At 43.8% G+C, this 7,404-nt stretch overlaps 1 long non-coding RNA gene across 1 annotated transcript; it reads right to left on the bottom strand.

Moving 5' to 3' along the window:
* Positions 1 to 1,920: 1,920 nt before the first annotated feature.
* LOC109375585 (uncharacterized) lies at positions 1,921 to 7,082 on the bottom strand. Its single transcript, XR_002122598.1, has 3 exons — positions 6,929 to 7,082; positions 5,787 to 5,928; positions 1,921 to 2,428 (listed from the first exon to the last, which is right to left on the bottom strand). It is a non-coding gene; the product is annotated as an uncharacterized LOC109375585 (long non-coding RNA).
* Positions 7,083 to 7,404: the final 322 nt, after the last annotated feature.

Raw genomic sequence — 7,404 nt, 5'->3', positions numbered from 1 at the left:
TTTTTAAATATTTGATTTCTCTGTCCTGTTCCTCTTCCTTTCATTCCTCTCCTCCCCTCCTCCTCTTCGCCTCTCCACTTGCTTCCCTTCGGTCTGTCTGCCTGCCTCTCACCTTTCCCGCACTCCTTCCCTCATCTCCTTCCCTCTGTTACTTATCCTTCCTTATTTAAGCCTAGTTTCTCCTATTACCATCATATTAAAGGATGTGTTTTTCTTAATGTAATGTAACTATTCAATGAAACTTTAATATCTCATATTTTAACTTGTAGAGAAGATCTTTAGAATGTTTTATATTTATTTTTCATAAAACATAAAAGCAAACAAGTTATTTTCCTTTTCATGCACTGATTGTTGGGATATTTTTTTCCCCAAGAGAGTCAGTGATTCTCAATAGGAAAAAAAGAAAAAAGAAAAATAGTTTCTCCCTCCTTGTTTTTAAATTTCCTAAGTCATCATTTGAAAAAGCATCACTAACAATAAAATTCTTTGTACATTATTAAATTCTATCATCTCATTGATTTACTACCTCTTTGTTACACCAGAGATAGCGAAGATGAGAATCTGACCCACTGTTATAAATGGCAACAATTATATTCACTGCGGCTAGGTTCTTTGAACATCACAAAGGAAATAAGTGTCCAGCCCAATAATAGCAGTGGCCATAGAGGCCATAGTAATAAAATACAATCACTAGACCAATAATAAGTTCTCGATCTACATTGTTTCTCCAGCACTGACCAGCAGTTCATTTTAACACAATAAGACCTCATTTCCAAATGATGTAGGGCAGGTAGAATGTGATTACTGCACATCCTTTATTTGTTCACCCAGATCTCCATGTGTTTTCTGACCTCTCATTCTGAAATGGCTATTGAGGCTTATATTCTCTTTTATCAGCTTGGCATTAGCAAGCTGGAAAAAAAAAAAGAAAAACAAGCACAGACTTGACAAAGTTATTGTCTGCCATAAACACTTGCATCAATGAGGCTGAGTCTGAAATTCAATGGGGAAACAGAATAGCTCTGATGTTTCAAAGGGTAGAGGGCATACCATTGTTTATACTCAGTGTTCAAAAGCTTTGACAAGAGAGGCCTGTCAGACGTTATCAACATGTCCAGTTGGCACACAGATTGTGGACAAATTGTCCACTTAAGTTGCTGGTCTACAAGTCTCAACTGATGTATGTTTGCAAATCTTCATAGCAAAAGTCAGTCATTGTCATGGTCCCAAGCATACTGCTCAGGGGCCAGGGTCTTCACTGCTTAAAACTTATATGGCAACATATTCTGCAGGAGAAACAAACAAGAAAAAAAAAATATATATATATATATATGAATACACACACACACACACACACACACACAGAGTAAACCCTCATTTAACATTTTTGATAGGTTCTGCAACTTTACGTGAAATCAATTTTACCATAGGCTAACTGACATAAACAAGAGTTAAGTTTCTATAGCATCTCATCACCATTACTATATTGAAATTTGAGGACCTGCTATGTGTGTGAGATACTGATTTAGGCATAGTGGACCATACATTAACTTACATGATTATCTTGATAATATAAGAATTTGCTGACTGTGCTTGCTCTAGGGCAACCCTTTCTCTTTATTTTTTCTTTCCCCTTGATAGCCTCCATCTTCATTCTTTTCCAAGGGATCAGTCCTGAAGCGTCTTGGAATCTCTTATGTCACTGATAAAATATGTTTTATAAAATAAACTAACATATTTTAGCACTTAGATGCTATCTTATAACACAGGAAATATGAAAGAAGATTCTAATAAATGGAGAACAACAATGTTTTGGGAGGAAAAAACTATTACAAAAAAAATCAGTTGTTCCCAAATAAATACATAATGTGAGACAATTGCAATCAGTCACAAAGGTGTTTTATTTCTTCCCCTTTTTGAAACTTTACAAAATGATCTTAAGGTATATTTAGAAGAACACACAGGCAAGGATCACTAAGAATTTCTTTTTAATAGTGGTGAAAAGAAACTTTATTTTTATTGGTTTTTTAATCACTGTCATTTTCTAGTCAGAGGGGGAGATTTTTGATTCCCTATTGAAGATCAAAGAAACCTCTTCCCCCAATTATAGGGTTCCTAATAGGAAGTCACCCTTTGCTCTGAAACTTCCTAAAAAACGGTCCCTTTATCAATTCCCTAGGGGAATTCTTCACCAGGGCCTCCATTCTGGGCTGCTCTGAGAGGGTGGTGTGTTGCTTCAAAGTCACCTTGGAAGGCTGCACAATCAGGGCCTGTCAGGGGTGCAGCCTCACTCAGCGTAGGAAACACAGATCTACAGTACTGATCTGCCATTTATCACCAACACCATCTCTTACAGAAAATAGCAGGTCCTTGTCACCAGCCGTGAGGTTGGTGGAGGCTTGTGACTCTTCCGCAGGAACTCACAGGCCTAGGAATTCAAGAAATTTCTTTAGGCCTCTGCCTCCAACCATTTACATGTGCTTTTCCTTGTGTTTGGAACACTCCCTAACCTTTTCACCCAGGCTGCACATCGTCAGTTCTCTGCTTCAAAGCCATCACCTTGGGGAAGCCTGACTTGACAAGCGTGCTATTCCTGTGTGGGTGAGGGAGCCACCTTGTGCCCTGAGAGCCTGCAGTCCCCTGCTCAGAGTGCTTAGCATCCACTACTGTGGATGCTTAACGCCCAATGAGGGAAGACGCGTCTGCCACCGAATCTCCGATAAGAGTGCAGCACAGTAAACAATCATTGAATGAATAAATGGTGCAGGAGATTTCAAGTATTTGTTTTGTTTCATTTCATTTTCTTTCCAACTGCAGTCCCTATCTGTAAATAGTTTAATCTATAGAGATAAACATATGTCAACAATGATAATATCATGTGGTCAGCATATGTATGTGTTATTAATTGAGGCATATATAAGATAGAGTGGGAACATAAACTTGATTGGCTCTCTACATTCATTTCTATTAAAATAAATAATTAAGACTCATAATATGAACTGAATAGAAGTAGGGAAGATTAGGAAGATAAAACTCAAAAGCCTGTTCAGTTTCTTTTAGGTACCATGTGCTGTCAGGGTGTGAGTGCACGTCCTGATCACAATAATGGAGACTGCCTGGGTGCAGTGAGCTGTAGGAGCAGGTATATCACCACATTAAAAATGTTTCACTTTGCATTTTCTAAAACTTGCACATGCAAAGGGCAAATTATTGCTGCTTAGGAGTTCTCTCCTCATGCCAACCTACAGTTGGGTGATTAGATGTTGTGTTGAGAGGGGAATAAACTCCTTGAGGGTTACTTGGAATTTATCATTATGGAATTTATCAAATCTTTGTGAAAGCTTCTCTTGCTAGGCTTGCCCTGAGACATTGCTTGTCTCCCACAACATAGGAGCCAAACATGTTCTCCTTTTGATTCCAACACATCTCTCCGGGATCCTAGGGGCATGTTTCTGTGAGGGGACGAGAAAGAGGAGCATGATTAGGGAGGCTGAGTGTTAATGTGAGTTTAATTTCTTCACAATCTGCTATCTGCCTGGCACTGAACTGAAGTATGACATGCATATGAGGTGTGATCCAAAAATACAGTGAATGTTTAAATTAAAAAAAATATTACGGTAAAAGACACATTGTCATTAATCCCCCTCAAAATACTCCTCCTTGCTTGGAACACATTTATCCCTTCGGTCTTGCCACTTTCTGAAGCAGTTCTGGAAGTCCTCTTTCATGAGTGTCTTTATTTGCACTGTCGTGGCTGCCTCAATGTCCTGAATCAATTCAAAACATTTGCCTTTCATGGTGATTTTGACTTTGGGGAAGAGCCAGAAGTTGCACGGTGCCAGATCTGGTGAATAAGGTGAATGAGGACACAACATAATGCTTTTATTTGACAGAAATTGCCATACCAAAAGTGATGTGTGACATGGAGCCTTTTCCATTGTGATCACAAAATACAGTGAATGCTGCTGCCGAGTGCCATCCAACAGAAAAGCAGGGATCTTCAATACGGGAAGTGGCATGTCGAACCTTAGTAACAGTGTGTGATGAGTTTTAGCTTGTTCGGTGCAGTCAGTCAGATGTGAGCTACAGTTGAGAAAAGGTGTGTTTTAAAGTGTGCCATAAATCATCCTCCTTATGACAATGCTCTGCCATGTCACACATTGCTCCTGGTGCAGCAAGCTCTGTCAAATAAAAATATTACAGTGTGTCCTCATCCACCTTATTCACCAGATCTGGCACCGTGTGACTTCTGGCTCTTCTCCAAAGTCAAAATGATTCAGGATTTCAAGGCAGTCATGACAGTACAAAAGAGAATTTCCAAAACTGCTTCAGAAAGTGGCAAGAATGAAGGGATAAGTGTGTTTGAAGCAAGGGGAAGTAATTTGAGGGGGATCAATTGAAAGGTTCGCCAAGGAGTTAAAGTCTGAGTGTCATGTCCAAACCAAGCAGCTTTATTTGCCTGTCAAGGCTGAGCCCAAAACTGGCATCAGCCCCATGCAGGAGTTTGCAGGGGGTTCTTATAGGGTAAGCAATAGGGGAAGTAATTGCAAGCTTTTATGGGCAGTTATCATTGCAGAACAGGTACTTCTGCAGAAATTTTCCGTGGACCTTTACAGTTTTGCTATGTCTTGTTTCTTTCAGGAAACCTGTGGTCAGGTGTTCATTATTTTTACCCAAGAGGATGTCTGGCAGTTTTACCAGTGGGGTGGGGGGGTGTCGCCTCCCCTTGGTGCCCCTGGTAGCCCCTAACATTCCAGCCTTTGTTTGTTATATTTGTTAAGGAAAAGGGGTGCCATGTATTTCTTCTGGAGCTACTTCCTGCTGTGAGGGGACTGTGTTGGGGCTAAGGTGAGGGCTGGGTGTAGGGAGGTCCCCAGGCCCGGAGGGCAGGCGGCGATAGTCGGTGAGGAGCAGTATGTCTGTCACAGTACTGTTGGTGAGGGCCTGAAGGCAGTACTGGAGAAAGCGAGTTAAGAGGCATAGCAGGTAGGGGCCAAATGCTAAGGTTAAAAAGAGAAAGGTTAGAGGTCTAATTAAAGGGAAGAGCCAGGAGGCCCAATATGTGGTCAGCCAAGAGCCTCACCGGGTTTGTTGTCTGGATTTGTGTGTGTGTGATCCCTGAGTTTTTGCTGCATCTCTGACTAAGCCAGATTGATTGAGATAGAAACAGCACTGTTCATTAAGGAATAGGCAGAGTCCTCCCTTTTTGGCTGTTAGTAGGTCTAAACCCCTACGCTTTTGTAGGGTAACGGTGGCCAATGAGTTAGGTTGGTCCTGGAGATTGACTAGGGTGTGTGCTATTTTATCAAAGGAATTTTGGAGAGCCTCTGAGAGAGCTTGAAAATAAGTGAGTGAAGTCCCTAGGCAACCCCTGCTCCAAGACCTGCACCTGTGGTTATCCCGAGAGCGGCTAGTCGGGTTGTTAAGCTGGGGGCTATGGCTAGAGGGATAGATAAGGCTGTATAAGCTAAGGAGGACAGGGAAAGACAGGCCCAATAATTTGGGGTGAGCAAAAAGTTGGCACTGTGAAGTAGTACCTGAGAGAGGTTAAGGGAACGTTTTAAATGAGTGGCTGTTAAGAGGGAGTGGATGGGGAGTCCTTCACTCCCAGGTAGAGCGGAGAGCTTGTTGAAGAGCTCTGAAGGCCGGGATGATGTTGACAGTGGGATCCAAGGGTTTGGAAAGGGGGCCCTTTGTAGCCTGGTAGAGAGGGCGAGCTAAGAGACCAAAATTAGGGATCCAGATGCAGAGAAACCCTGCCAGTCCAAGGAAGGGGAGGATCTTACCTTTTGTGTTAGGAGGGGTGAGATCTCTAATGAGAGCGGTTCAATCTGCTCTGATGGTCCTCTGGGTGGGGGAGAGCTGAGTTTCCAAGTAAGTGACTGTTGGGTGGATAGTTGGGCTTTGGTGGGAGATACCCAGTATTCCCTAGAAGCCAAGAAATTTAGTAGGGAGGCAGTGTGTCAGAGGGATAGGGTATGTGAGGGACTACAGAGAAGTAGATCATCTACATATTGTAGAACTGTACTGGAGGCTAGATCGAGGGAGGCCAGATCTGAGGCAAGTGCTTGGCCAAAGAAGTGAGGGCTGTCGTGGAAACCCTGTGGGAGGATCGTCCAAGTAAGCTGTTTGGATTATAGGGTATCAGGGTCCGTCCAAGTGAATGCAAAAAGGTCCTGAGAGTCTGGGTGGAGAGGGATGGTAAAGAACGCATCCCTGAGGTCTATAACTGTGAAATGAGTGGTAGTAGAAGGGATGAGAGATAGGAGAGTATATGGGTTGGGAACTACAGGGTGAATGGGAAGTACTGTGGAGTTGATGACTCGGAATTCCTGGACTAATAGATATGTCCCATTGGGTTTCCATGCTGGCAGAATGGGGGGTATTGTAGGGAGAATGGGTTGGTCTTAGGAGGCCTTGGGCAAGGAGCTGTCAATAATAGGTTTGAGTCCCTTCTGATGGCGAAGGGAAATGGGGTATTGTGGCAGGTTTGGGAATTTAGAAGGTTCACAAAGCTGAATTCTAATGGGAGGGTGGTATTTGGCGACCGAAGGAGTCGACGTATCCCAAACGATGGTGTTGACCTCTTAAGGGGGCAGAGGAGGTTGGAGGGGAGATAAGGAGATGGTGGGATGAAGGAAGAGGAGTAAGGCTGGCTCTGGGAGTGGGAGATGGAAGGAGAGTGAGGCCTTAAACTTGGAAAGGAGGTCCCTTCCTAATATAGGAGTTGGACATCGGGGAAGGATCAGGAAGAGGTGTGAAAACAGAACATTAAAAAGGGTACATGACAGTAAGGGGGTTGAGAGAGGTTGAGATATTAGGCCATCAATGCCCACAACAGAGAACTGGGAGGGGTGGGTGGGGCCCTAAAATTCAGGCAGGGAAGAAACGGCGGCCCCTGTATGTATTAAAAAGGAGATCGGCTTACCTGCCTCTAGTAGCATTACCCTGGGCTCTGAGATGGTGATGGGCGATGGGGCTGGGGGCCCTGGCCACCTTCAGTCTTCAGCGGTGACTCCAAGTAAGCTCGACAGGGCAAGATGAGACTTGTCGTCCAAGAGGGGAAGGGATGCGTCTCTTCCCTGAGAAGGACAATCAACCCTCCAATGTCCCTTCTTACCACAAGAAGGTCAGGGCCTGGGTGGGGGCCATGGGCTGGGGCAATCGCTTGCCCAGTGGCCTTCTTTGCTGCACTTGAAAATGGTCCGGGGGGGGGGTGCCTTCTGCCGGCCCCTTGGCGATGGACCTTGTGCCCTGTTAAGAGTACCGCTTTGGAGCCCCCAATAGCCCCTGATATCTGCCGCCAACAGCTAATATTTTGACTGATCTCGGCGGCCCTTTTTAGTTTTTCCTGTTCCTCCCGATTGTTAAAGACCTTGAAGGCCAGGGCTAAAAGGTCCTGTT

Source organism: Hipposideros armiger, unplaced genomic scaffold (assembly GCF_001890085.2).
Source record: "Hipposideros armiger isolate ML-2016 unplaced genomic scaffold, ASM189008v1 scaffold_974, whole genome shotgun sequence".
NCBI classification, from domain to species: Eukaryota; Metazoa; Chordata; class Mammalia; order Chiroptera; family Hipposideridae; genus Hipposideros; species Hipposideros armiger.
The sequence above is the reverse complement of the archived record's forward strand: the minus strand, read 5'-3'. Positions and strand labels throughout refer to the sequence as shown.